At 36.2% G+C, this 13,654-nt stretch overlaps 1 long non-coding RNA gene across 1 annotated transcript; it reads right to left on the reverse strand.

The window, feature by feature from the left end:
- Window positions 1–4,974: 4,974 nt before the first annotated feature.
- LOC144454963 (uncharacterized) lies at window positions 4,975–9,047 on the reverse strand. Its single transcript, XR_013483525.1, has 2 exons — window positions 8,057–9,047; window positions 4,975–6,759 (listed from the first exon to the last, which is right to left on the reverse strand). It is a non-coding gene; the product is annotated as an uncharacterized LOC144454963 (long non-coding RNA).
- Between the last annotated feature and the right edge of the window lie 4,607 nt (window positions 9,048–13,654).

Here is a 13,654-nt window from a genome sequence, read left to right on the forward strand (position 1 = left end):
CATTCTTTAGGATTAGATTATTTAGTTTCCAATTGATTTTTAGTCTCTCTTTCCATGGCCCTTTATCACATGTAATTTTTATTGTGTCATGATCTGAAAAGTAGGTATTTAATATTTCTGCCTTTCTGCATTGGATTGTGAGGGTTTTAGGCCCTAGCACATGGTCACTTTTTATGTATGTGCCATGTACTGCCAACAAATAAGTAATTCCTTTCTATGCCCATTCAGGTTTCTCCAGAGGTCTATCATATCTAAATTTTCCAATGTTCTATTAGCCTCTTTAACTTCTTTCTTGTTTATTTTGTGGTTAGATTTATCTAGTGCAGAGGTCTCCCACTAGTACGGTTTTGCCATCTCTTGCTTCCTGTAATTCCCTGAACTTCTCCTCTAACAATTTGGATGCTATACCATTTGGTGCATCTATGTTTAGTAATGATATTACTTCATTATCTATGGTGCCTTTTAGCAGGACGTAGTTTCCTTCCTTATGTCTTTGAATTAATTTTGCTTTTGCTTTGTCTGAGATCAGGATCGCTACCTTACTTCAGCTGAAGCATAATACATTCTGCTCCAGCCTTTTACCTTTACCCTGTATGTTTCACTCTGCTTCAAATGTGTTTCTTGTAAGCAACATATTGTATGATTATGGTTTTTAATCCACTCTGCTTTTCTGCTTCTGTTTTATGGGAGAGTTCCTCCCATTCACATTCACAGTTATGATTGCTATCTGTGTCTTTCTCTCTATCCTATTCTCACCCCCATTTATGTTTTTCTCTCTTCTTTCTCCCTTTCTCTCCTCGCTAGAATTTGGCTTTTGGCCACCGCCTCCCTCAATCTGTACTCCCATCTATCAGCCCCCTCCTTTTTCTTTCCTTTTAACCTTACTACTTCTTCCATCCCTTTTCTTTCCCCTTACTCCTCCTACTGCCTATAGGGCAAGCTAGATTTCTGTATCTGATTATGTTATCTCTTCTTGGAGCCTAATCTGATGAGAGTAAGGTTCAAACAATGCTCATCTCCCTCCCTTTTTTCCCCTCTCCTGGAGAAGGTTTCTGTGCCTCTTCATATAATGTAATATGTACTTGCCTGCCTCCCTCCTTTCCTCTTCTCCTACTACAATCCCTTTTCACCACTTAATTAGAATTTTTACCATCACATCAAAGTAAGCTTGTACCTACATCCTCTATCTATGTATATCCCTTTTCAATAGCATAAGAACAATACAGTTTTCTTTTTTTGTTTGTTTGTTTTGTTTTTTGGGTTTTGGGGGGGTTTTAGGCAATGTTAAGTGACTTGCCCAGGGTCACATAGAGCTAGTAAGTGGTATATGTCTGAGGTCAGATTTCAACTCAGGTCCTCCTGAATCCAGGGCTGGTGCTCTATGCACTGTGCCACCTAAGTGCCCCACAATACAGTTTTCAAGAGTTGCAAGTGTCATCTTCCCTTGTAGGGATGTAAGCAATCTGTTCTTATTAATAACATGTTATATTTCCTTTCCTGTTTATCTTTCTATGCCTATTTTTTCAATTCAATAAACATTAAGTACCTAGTATGTGTAAGTTACTATACTAGACATTATATATTAAAAACCAACAGAATTGCCTTCAAAGATCTTATATTCTGCAGTGTATGTGGTTGTGTGTATGTGCGTATCTACATATAAATAATGAAATATATGTTTAATTGAAAAGGGGAGAGAGCACTAAGAAAGAAGGGAAAAGGGGTAAGTTGAGTCTTATTAAGTTGAGTCTTATATAAGACTTGAGTCTTATATTTGAAGGTCAAATTTTCTATTGATCTGGTCTTTACATCAGGAAGGTTTGAAAGTCCCCTATTGCATTGAATATCCATCTCCTGATGGAAAAGTGAATGACTCAGAGTGTAACTGGAAATGGTCAGTGCAGAAATTTATTTTGCTTGCCTATATGTAAAAAGGATTTTGTTTTTCTTACTTTCTAAAGTAGGGAAGAAGTTTCGACTGGAGAGGGATGGAGAAGGTAGATTTCTATTGATCGAGAAAAATAAAGTAAAATTTCTTTAAATTAAAAAAAATACTTATTGTTTGTGAGCCGAGAGGACCAGGAAAGTCCAGTTGACGAGATAGCAATTAAGCAGAGTCTTAAAGGAAGCCTTAGATTCCTTTTAGCCAAAGTGAGAAGGGAAAATATTTCTGTCATGGGGTTCAACCAGTATTAAAATATACCACATTGGGGCAGCTAGGCGGCACAGTGGGTATAGCACTGGTCCTGGATTCAGGAGGACCTGAGTTCAAATCTGGCCTCAGACACAGAACGCTTAGTAGCTGTGTGACCCTGGGCAACTCACTTGACCCCATTGCCTATCCTCAAAAAAAAGTAACGCATTGGAAGACTAGCAAATAGTCTAGCTGGACTATGGAATACATGAAATGAAATGTCATAATTGGCTGGATGTGGTAGGGAGTGAAAGTAAATAGTCTAGTGTTACATCTAAATCCCAAATTTGAATAATTAGAAAGATGTGCCCACAGTGATCATAAGGAAGTTCATTTTAAAGGGGAAGTTTTAAAGGAAAATATGAGTTCTGTTGTAAGCATATTGAATTTGAGATATTGTTGAGATGATTAGTTCCAAATGTCCAAAGGGTAAGTGGCGATAAGGATAAAATTCTGTGGATTGGCTAAGCCTGATAATCAGGATCTTGTCCGCTATTAAGGTTGCCATCTTCTTTTTTTCCCCAAAACTTAGTGATAAAACATTGTCAGTATCTGATGTTGAGCCATTTAATGGTGCTAAGGACATATGTCTGTTTGTGTGTCTACTAATCTAAATATGCATATGCAAGTTTATATGTATACGTGAGTTTACATTGATTCTATGTTATTTTTATTGATCCTGTTTATAATTAGTATTGTCCTTTAACTGCCTAAGTCATGGTTCTTTGTTTCTGACCTTAATTCAGAAGTTTAGCGGGCCTGTAATTGAGTTAAGTTCAGAAATCCAGCCAATAACTCTTCTCTTCTCACCTCATGGAATTCTTCTGTCTAGCATATTTGTTCAGCTATGTGAGTAGTAGTGTTGTCCTCAGCCCCATGGGTTCTATGAGTTCTCATTAGCCTTAATGGGTTTGGGGTTTTTTTTGGGGGGGAAGAGGGAGAAGTTTGCTCTACCTCTTGCTATTTTTTCATCTTGACTTCACTTCCTTCTCTTTTGCTTTATAATTTTCATCTGTTGCTCCAAGTTCAGATCAAAGTGGATATATCTAATTCCTCTTTAGCCAGATAGCTCTTCAAATATATGATTATTACCATGTAATACAAAAAACAAAGTTAATATCCACTATCTTCACCAACAAGGTTGAACTCTGGGCAGATTTCTTGTTGCCAATGACCTTCTTTAAACTCACACCCAGAACTGAACAAAACTTTCTATATGTGGTCTGACAAGGCCAAAATACTGTGGAAATAATATGTTCCTCATGCTGGGTGCTGTACTTCTTACAATGTTCATTCTTTAGTGCTCTTTCCTTTCTTTCTCTGACATTGCCTTTTTGGTACATTTACTGATATCCTTTGTTAGCTCATATACTTCCATCTACCCAAATGTGGTAATAGGTATCATGTGACGCATTAGGTTTTGTGTTTTGTTTTGAAGTTGTCATGTTTAATACAATAACTTTGGAAATAATGTACATATTCATTGTTATGAATGAAAAACCCTGAGATACAGAATTTCTGGTTAATTAACAACAAGTTATTAATTAGACTATCTAATAAGCAATAAATGATGATCAATGTTTTCTCTCTAACCAAAGACCCTTAATGGAGATTCTGAAAGCCCTAAATCCCTTCTGAAAGGCAATCCCTTAATAAGTGAAAGTCAACTCCAAATGTCTTCACCTACTGCTACTGAAAATGTGGTTTGAACATGAAACTCAGCTGCTTCCAGCTATCTGGCTGGTTCTCTCCTTCATTAGCTGGGTCACTCTAAATTCTAATGGAGGGATACAAGAACAGGAGCTTTTTTCCCCAGGGTAAGAACTCATTTAGACTGGATTTGGTTTATCCTCTAAATAGAAGTCTCCTAGTTGGGAGTGGGGTATGGGAAACAAGATCAAGAAACCAACCATCAAACAAAGAGACCCATAGCTTCAGACAAGGCATTAACATATGACAACAGCTGCTGCTTCAACAAAGAGTTTCTGGTGTAACCAATAACGAGACTACCAAGAACAGTTTCAAAATCTGTCACTCCTACTAGGCAGTTTCAATATTTGTTGATCACCCTGGTCTGGAACTCCCAAGGTATTAGGTGAGAAACCCTATTCTGAGCCCCATTAGATACTACATTGCCCTCTCCAGTCTTCATTGGGCGGACTGGATCTAGCATGGATCAGGAAAGATTGATACGAAAGAACACATCAGATGACAGAAGGTAAGAACTCATAACAGCTTTCTTTTCTTGGGCAGCTGCAGTAGAAGTCAAACGGAGTGAGGGCAGAAGCATTCCTTTTGATCTACTTGGACTCAAATGGAAGAAGTCGGATTAGACAGTAAAAGTTGAGATTAGTTGTTATGAAAGAAAATAAAAATTAGAATTTCTAAAAGATGAGTTGCTTTGTGAGAGAGTTTCTCATTGGGAGTTTGCAAGTGCTGAGCAAATGAATACTTGTCAAATATCACTGAAGCAAACTAGTATTTAGTCAGGACTTGTTTGTGATGACTGTGAAATCCCGTTCAATTCTGGTTTCCAGTTACTGAGTAAAACATAGCTAATAATAAAGTTTAATTTGTAAGAGTTCTGAAATAGTATGGGAATTGGTATCATTATTTTCCTGAAGAACAGACTAAGGATAACAAAGTTGCAATGATTTTATCATAAGATAAAATGCATCCATTAACTAACTCAAGGGAGTAGTACCCATGCTGGCAACGGTTAACATATGACACACAGGTTAGTTTGGGTAATCAAAACTTTAAGCAATCAAAACACTGTGTATTTTAATCACTTTTTATCTAAACATGTTTAAAGATTAATAACTACAATTACTAAACAACATTTCGAAAGATAACATACATTGCTGTATTTGAGTTTTTAACTTCCCCTCTCCACACAGACATGCAATTCTAGTTCTTATGTATATTTGAAAAAACTGACAGGTGAAATAGTTTCTAAAGCACTTCAAGTTTTGTGGGGAATTAAAAAACCATCTAACAGAAATTAAGCTTAATTTTTCATAGGTATATGAGTTTTTGCATGACAGACTGAAGTTTTACTATGTAACTGAATTAAAAAACATAAAACAACAAATGGTTTTAAAATAAACAAATCATCTTAAGTGTGTTTAACAAGTAATCGGTCTTTTAAGGCCACTGTAACCTGGTAACAGAAAAAACAAATAGAAGTGGCATCTCAAACAAATATAACAGGTATTGCTGCAAGTTTTCAGTAAAGTTGGAAGTTTTACTCAATTCATATATTCTCCAACATTTTGGGAGGGGGAGACAGATGATGTAAAGTTTTCAGTTCTTGCTTCATTCTTTCACATTTCCTATTAATTTAATACTTCTCATGTGTTAAACCTAAACCTCAAAAAAAGCTAAAAATCTGAAAACTCATTTCAACAAATAGGACCGTACAACTGTCTTGTATTTTTTTTGTTGAACTTTTTTAATATGTTAATAATCTTCTCACTAACCAATAAAAAACCAGCAAAAACTATCACAAGAAAAATTGAGAGATATTTATGAAATTCATTCAAAAGGAGAAATTTTAATACTAACATTTTAAATATTTTGGAGGGGAGAAACAGAAGATGAAAACTGTAACAGGGAAACAAACCTTGCTTTGAGTACTTGAAATACTTTTTAAATATTTTGAATACTTTAAAACTTTCAATTTGTGATCAAATCCTGCACCACAGGATCATGCGAAAATAAGGAATTAATTAACTGAGAGTCAACTTTTAAAATTTAACTGAAAGGTGGCTGTGGAAGAAAATTGCAAACCATTTCAAGATGATTGCTCATTCCTAAATTTCTCATGTATATATGCAACTTGGTAAAACACAAAGTTATGATTTGAAGTAAATCAACATGAGATTGCTTCTTCCTTTTTGATTTCAAGAAGTATTAGAAAACAAAGTTATCTCTTATTATCAGCTCTTGACATCTTATATTAGAATCTGATAAACATAAATATAGAAACTTTTTAAAACTAATTTGATTGTTTTCAGGGTGGTTTCACAGTGAAAATAAACAGGTGACAAAATTTAGAGGAAACAATATAGATCCTATGTTAGTATTTTTGAATGAGTTTTCAGTGAAAAGTATTTGAAATGTCTTCTCAATTTAGCATATATAACAAAAATGTAGCCAATATGAATCTCAAATTTCAAAATAAAATGAATTTTAAAAACTCTAAATTGAATACAAAGTATGGCATTTGTAGGGAGCAAAGAATTAAGACAGTTGATCTCCAGTAAGCTAGTGTTAATTTTATAACACATTCAACATTTTAGAGGAAAATTACACTGATTTTCTTTGAGAGGCTTTTGGATTCTTGCTTCTTATTAGTTGGGGTTCCATACCATGAACAATTGGTTGATACATTCCTTTCACATCAATATGCTGCTAACTAGAGGGATTTATGACTAGATTTGGAGGTTCTGGCAGCTGAAGGTGATGAGTTGAATTTCAGCTTCTTGTCGATTCAGTATTTCTTGACTATATTGTTGTAGTAGCTTTCTGTTCATTTGTATCTGCTGGACACAGCTTATTAACTGTGAAAGACAAATTCAAGTTATTGACCTTGTAGAATGGAAAGAATTTTGGATCTGGATTTAGAGAAGCTAAATTTTGAATCCTTGCTTTCTCATTTACTACTACCCAGTTATATCCTCCCTATAAGTACAGTTCCTTCCAACTCTGAATCTTATTATTTTTGTTTGAAAATGAAATAAATGAAATAAGTTTATTAGAGTATCATATTCAAAATGACTCATCTCACAAACTGGCATTACAAATAAAGAATTTAAGAACTAGAAAATAATGTAATTTTCTTAACAATTTAGATGATACATATAAAACATAATACTTATAGAATAACAGATATGTTAGTAGAATAGATATAATCCAACAGTAATATAATATACAATATTATATATCATGGGCATATAGGTATACATACCTATATGCCTAAATTTATACATAGAAATCAATCTATCATCTATCTAGCTATATCCAACTAGCCAATCCATCTACATAGATTTTTTCTAAACAGACTGTTTCAACAAAAGGATCAAGAGTCGGAAATTAAGTTGTCAGTAGCTAAGCATCTTCAAGAATATTTTCCAAAATAATCTTTTGTTTCCTTGCTTTAAAGAAAAGTAATGACTATGCAACTATTGTCCTCATTTATTTTGAAGTTTCTCAATAAGGAGCTTGGTGAAGTCTATAGAAATGTAAAAATAAATTTACCATTTTGCTTCTTTTTGTATCCCCAGCACTTTGGTATCCCCAGCAAAGAGTAGGGGCTTAATAAATGTTTATTGGTCAAAAAATAAAATATCCAAAAAATTTTTAAATCAATAAAAAATTATCTCCTACAATTGTTAATAAGTGACAAAGTCAATACAAATGTATTTTTCAAACCATCTTCATAAACAATTAGATTACATCAAATTAAATCAGTAGTTCAAAAATCCTTACCCTGAACAATCTGAAGCACTAAGTTACTTTTCTTTTCTTTTCTTTTCTTTTTTTGAACTATACCAACAAAGGCAACTATACAGCAATTACCAGAACTCGGAGGAAAAAAAATCTGGTACATTTATTATCCTAAGAACTACATTTTGTACAGACACATGCATTAGGTTCCTTTTTATCAGACTATCTTCTAAATTTGCAATTTCTAAATTAGAAAACATGAACTCTGAAGCACACAATTATACAGAAATGTCAACTAAGCCCAAATAAAAAATCCAGATGAATATAATAAATTATAATAATTATTATAATAATTTATTAACACCTAACTGCAAAAACATGGGTAAAGGAACCTAAAAGTTATTAAACCACCTTGTCTTTGACTGTTGATCATCTTCATGTTCAGTAATGTTTTCAGTAACTTTCAGTCCTGAATCATCAGTGCTCACTTGATAAATAAAAAAGATTTAAAAAATAAGCTCTACTCTGTCATTTTTCATACTATTACAAAAATTATATAAAAATGTACTTAATATTTTAATAATTATTTAGCAGATGGACATCTGACCATATCAAGTCTGACAACATCACTCCACTACTCAGTAAATTCTGGTGACTGAAATTAAATATAAGTTTTTATGCTTAGCTTTTAAAGCCTCATTCAATCCTGCCCCAATCTATCTTTCCAAACTTGTTAAATATTAATTCAGTCTTCATACTGTGATACAGCCAAACTCGCCTTCTCTCTGTTCTTCAAACATCATACTCAATCTGATTTTACACATTCTTTATCATTCCCTTTGCAACACACTTTTCCACCTCTGCTTCAAAGTACACATGTCTTTAAGATCAAATTAAAGTATTTTATGATGTTCTTCCAGGTTATATCCCAAATTCGAGCAGAGTTCTCTACACCACACATACATTTGTGAAGCTTGTTTTCTCCCCTATTAGTATACAGGCATCAGTAACTACATTTCCCGGCTTCTTACATTTGAGTCCCCGAGCACAGTCTACAATTCATGTATAGGGGCCGACAAACATTTCCCAAACCTTGCACTCCAGATCTTTTGCTAAGAATATAAAGTTCTGCCCCATCACCTTAGTTTGCTTAGTTAGCGTTACGCAAAATTCAAAATCTACTTTCCACATGAAGCCTTTTCCAAATCACTTCTCTTCCCTCCTAAAGGCTAATATCTTGTTTTTTTGTATTATCCTCCATCTACTCTAAATGTATCTTATATGTATAGTTATTGATATGCTGTTTTCAAAAAGGAAATGAAGCAATCCCTTTTGAAGATGATATGGTCTACACAGAAAACCATAAAGATTCAACTAAAAATTAATTGAAACAACCAACAACTTCAAGACAGTAGCAAGATATGTAAAAAGTCCACACAAACTATCATGTTTTTGTGTTTTGAGTGTAAAAATCCAAAATGTAATTATTTCCCAGAGTTCTATTAACTGATTTTTACGTCAGGATGGGTTTAAACTAAAAGAGAAAAGGACATTTAACAAACTGAAAAAACTTTCAGGTATACATCACAAAAGTCCAGAACTCAATGGAAAATTCAACAAATATAGATATGTAATTTGGAAGGTTTTGAGAGTTCAGTCTTCTGTGGTATTTAAAATATTTAGTTTGGATGTATCTTTGTATGTATTAGTATGTAGGTATTTGTATGGACATCTCATCAATCTTATCAGTAACCCCTTAGGTGGTTGTGGACAGTGTTTATATTAAATACAGAGGGCAGAGTAAGATAGGAATGGCGTGGGTTATTTGTACACTCTCTCAAGGTTCAGTAAAACTTGGGTTCCCATTGTGCTGCTTCCTTGAGTAAATTGTGAGATCTAGTTCATTTTGATGGCTACAGAAAATTTTTGGTATCTCTCTGATTTAACTGAAAACTAAGTAAGCCTTGTGGCCCCTCTCTGATTTGGGGACAAGAGTTAAACCTGATTTTCCTCTCTAGGTTTTTGTGTCACGCTATTTGTCCTTCATTTTCGAAGAAAAATATGTAATCATGAAGGTGATGCCATGCCTTGTGAGTGAATTGCATTCAACAAAGGAGGGCTTCCACAGTCACCAGCCTCACTTTTTCCTCTGGAGCCTTCAGATGACATTAGTCAGACGTAGATTAGGACGACTGGAGATGGCCCAGAAAACAGTGGGGGAACCTGACCTTTTGAAGAAGAGGTCTATCCCAGCTCTCATTTTGACTGCGACTCTGCCCATTCAGTGATTAAGGTTTAAAAAAAAAATGAAACAAATAATGGCCTCTTTTAAAAAAAATAGATCTGGGAGGGGAACAGCCTCACGAGTTTTGACCAAAATCGAAATAATTGTTACTTACATTCATTTTGAGCCAATCAGGCCCAAACAGTGATGAAGTAGGGCTTAATCTGGGACCAGTGATTTGGGGTTAAGGCTGATCTTTAAGAGAAAAAACAAAAAAGGTCTCTTTCTCTGTCATCCCTATCCAACAGACACCTCCTCTGAGGTATGTTTTCTCTAATTGTTATTATTATTATTTGGAAGTGCTGAATTTGAATCTACATTCCCCTCTCCTATATCAGGGGTTCTACTCCTACCATTTTCTTTCAGAGGGTGAAGCTGTTGGCCATTGGAGTCTCATTTGATTAAGTTGTTTTTTTTCCTAAGGCAATTGGGGTTAAGTGACTTGCCCAGGGTCTCACAGCTAGTAAATGTCAGAGGCCAAATTTGAACTCAGGTCCTCCCTGAATCCAAGGCTAGTGCTTTATCCACTTTGCCACCTAGCTGCCTCCTTAAGTTGTAATCTTAGTGGTATGCAGGTAAATGTTTAACAACTAGGTTTTTTTTTGGGGGGGGATGTAAGCACCACACTTTTAAGTTTAATCCACATTTAGTCACACTTTCTCCCTCACTTTCTTAAGTCTAGAAAATCAACAAAACAATAAATCAAGCCTTTGTAGCCTGTTGATTTCCAAGCCAAAAATGCTCACACTGAAAATTTAACAATCAGTTCTCAGGAGCTGGTTTGAGCTGACTCCAGCACATCTCTGAAAGTTTGGTTTTTGGTTTTTGGTTTTTAACAGACCTTTACAATTTTTACCCTTGGATAACCATGAATGAAGAAGCAGCAGCATCTATCAGACACATTTAAGCCCCTGAGGACCTGCACCAGCCCCCCATAAGCCAACTTTCTTTGCAAAAGGAACAATATTTGTACATTATAGGAAGACCAGACTTGGATGAGAGGGAGGGGGAGGGAACAAGAATTATAACTGGACATTTCTATAGTGCTTTAAAAGTTTGCAAAGCATTTTATCTGTTTTGTAGAACAGGAAATTGTACAGAGAGGTTAAATGATTTGCCCAGGGTGGCACTACTAGATGTGGAATTAAAATAAAAAATTTTTAAACTCAGTTTCTTGTTTTTGTTTTTTACTCCAAGTCCAATCAGTCAAAGTATTTACTAAGTGCCTATTATTTGCCAGACCCTGTGCTAAATGCAGAAGCTACAAAAGGAGGCAAAAGACAGCCCCTGTCCTCAAGGAGCTCATGATCTAAGGCAGAGACAACACACTGACAAATATATACAAAGTAAACTATTTAGACGCTAAATAGGAAATAATTAAGAGGTGGAAGGCACTTGAATTAAGTGGGGTCGGAAAAGGTGGATGGAATTTTAGAAGTAATTAGAAGGAAGCCAGGGAAGCCTGGTGGAGATGAGGAGGGAAAGCGCGTCAGGGATGGGGGACAGCCAGTGAGAATGTCCAGAGCCAAGATGGAACAGCCAAGAGACCAGTGTCACTGGATCAAAGAGTGCTGGAGGGGTGGGGGCAGACCAAGGTGGAAGAAGCCTGGAAGGCCCAGGGTTCCATCCACTAGCCCAGGGCTCCATCCACTGGCCCAGTGGCGGCAAACTCAAATAACAGAAACAGGGCCATTAATAAATATATAAGGATCCCTTTGGGCTATGTACGACTTAGTTTGAAACCATCATATTATCTACGTTTTATTTGTTTTGCTAAATATTTATTAAATTTTTTATTATTTTGTTAAATTTTATTGTTAAATATTTGTTTTGTTAAACATTTTAATCTGGTTGGGCCCAGTTGGGAGTGTTCTGGGCCACAACTGACCAGTGTGTGTTTGACCCCTCTGTGCTACATCACATTTGAAGACCCTCTAAGACATCACAGAACCCAGGTCCTCTCAAGAATATCAGCTCCAGCTTCACTCTAGCTTTGAGGATGCTGCAGGAATTTTGAGGGTCTTTGCTAAGCCACTGTACTGCATGAATAAGCCAATACGGGAAACAGGCAGACGGGTAAATTGCAATTTATTGATCCACTCAAGAGCATGAGCCACAGCATAAGTAGGTAATGAACACCACTCCCTCTCCCCTCTCCCTTCTCCTCCCCTCCCCTTTTTCTGTCTCTCTGCGTCTGTCTGTCTCTGTTTCTCTCTCTGTGACTCTCTCTGTGTCTGTCTCTGTGTCTATCTCTGTGTCTCTCTGTCTCTGTGTCTCCTCTCTCTCTCTCTCTCTCTCTCTCTCTCTCTCTCTCTCTCTCTCTCTCTCTTTCTCTCTCTGTGACTCTCTCTGTGTCTGTCTCTGTGTCTATCTCTGTGTCTCTCTGTCTCTCTGTCTCTCTGTCTCTCTGTCTCTCTCTCTCTCTCTCTCTCTTTCTCTCTCTGTGACTCTCTCTGTGTCTGTCTCTGTCTCTATCTCTCTGTCTCTCTGTCTCTGTGTCTCCTCTCTCTCTCTCTCTCTCTCTTTCTCTCTGTGACTCTCTCTGTGTCTGTCTCTGTGTCTATCTCTGTGTCTCTCTGTCTCTGTGTCTCCTCTCTCTCTCTCTTTCTCTCTCTCTCTCTCTCTCTCTCTCTTTCTCTCTCTGTGACTCTCTCTGTGTCTGTCTCTGTGTCTATCTCTGTGTCTCTCTGTCTCTGTGTCTCCTCTCTCTCTCTCTCTCTCTCTCTCTCTCTCTCTCTCTCTCTCTCTCTCCCCTTTCCTCCAGAGTTGTGACCCAAAGCAGTTTATATTTTTATCAAAAGATACTCTTATCTTTATGCTTTATTATTTATCAAAAGGATCTTAAATGATTACAAAAGAAAAAGGTGTGTTCTTTAGCATCGACATTTCCACTGGACCAGCAGGCCTGAATATTTTCTTTGTCAGTTAATCAATATTTGTTAAGCCTCTACTGCACATTTATCAGATGGGATAAAGGGGAAGGGGATGAGTTTTCTTTTGTAACTGTGAAGTGATTGGGGGAAGGGAGATACTGAAGGAGATATTGGGTAAGTTGATGTAATAACAGCAAACATAGCACAAAATGAAATCAGTCTTATTCTCTCAAAAAAATCCACATTCAACAAGGGCCTTGTTTTACTGCATGGTTGCTTGTACTAAGCAAAAAGACCAACTTCCATTGTTTACTTCTGGTGGGATTTATGCAGGGTGCCTGCCAATATCTTTTACTTAAAAAAAAAACAACCTTTTATTATAAACGTCATCATTAATAAAGAAATCTAATAAAAATGCCTTCCAGAATAAAAGATAAAAGTTTACATGAAATATCTTCCGTAGAGAATTTAACAGGAGTCAGGAAGACCTGAGTTCAAATCTGGCCTCAGACACTTACTAGCTGTGTGACTTTGGGCAAGTCATTTAACCTGTTTGTTAAAGAAACCACAAGCCACTCCAATATCTTTGCCAAGAAAACCTCAAATGGGGTTACAAAGAATTTGACCCGACTGAGGAACAACAATAACAACAACAAAAAGGAATTTAACAAATTCTCTGGCTAGAGACTGGCTAGGTGAGCCCAGTGCTTGTAGTGCTGGGCCGGGAGTCTGGAAGCCCTGAGTTCAAATCCAGTCTCAGACACTTCCTAGCTGTGTGACCCTGGGCAAGTTACTTCACCTCTGTCTGCCTCAGTTTGCTAATCTGCAAAATGGGGGAAATCACAGTTGTGA

Source organism: Phascolarctos cinereus, unplaced genomic scaffold, assembly GCF_003287225.1.
Source record: "Phascolarctos cinereus isolate Bilbo 61053 unplaced genomic scaffold, phaCin_HiC Scaffold_8;HRSCAF=390, whole genome shotgun sequence".
Classification (NCBI taxonomy): Eukaryota; Metazoa; Chordata; class Mammalia; order Diprotodontia; family Phascolarctidae; genus Phascolarctos; species Phascolarctos cinereus.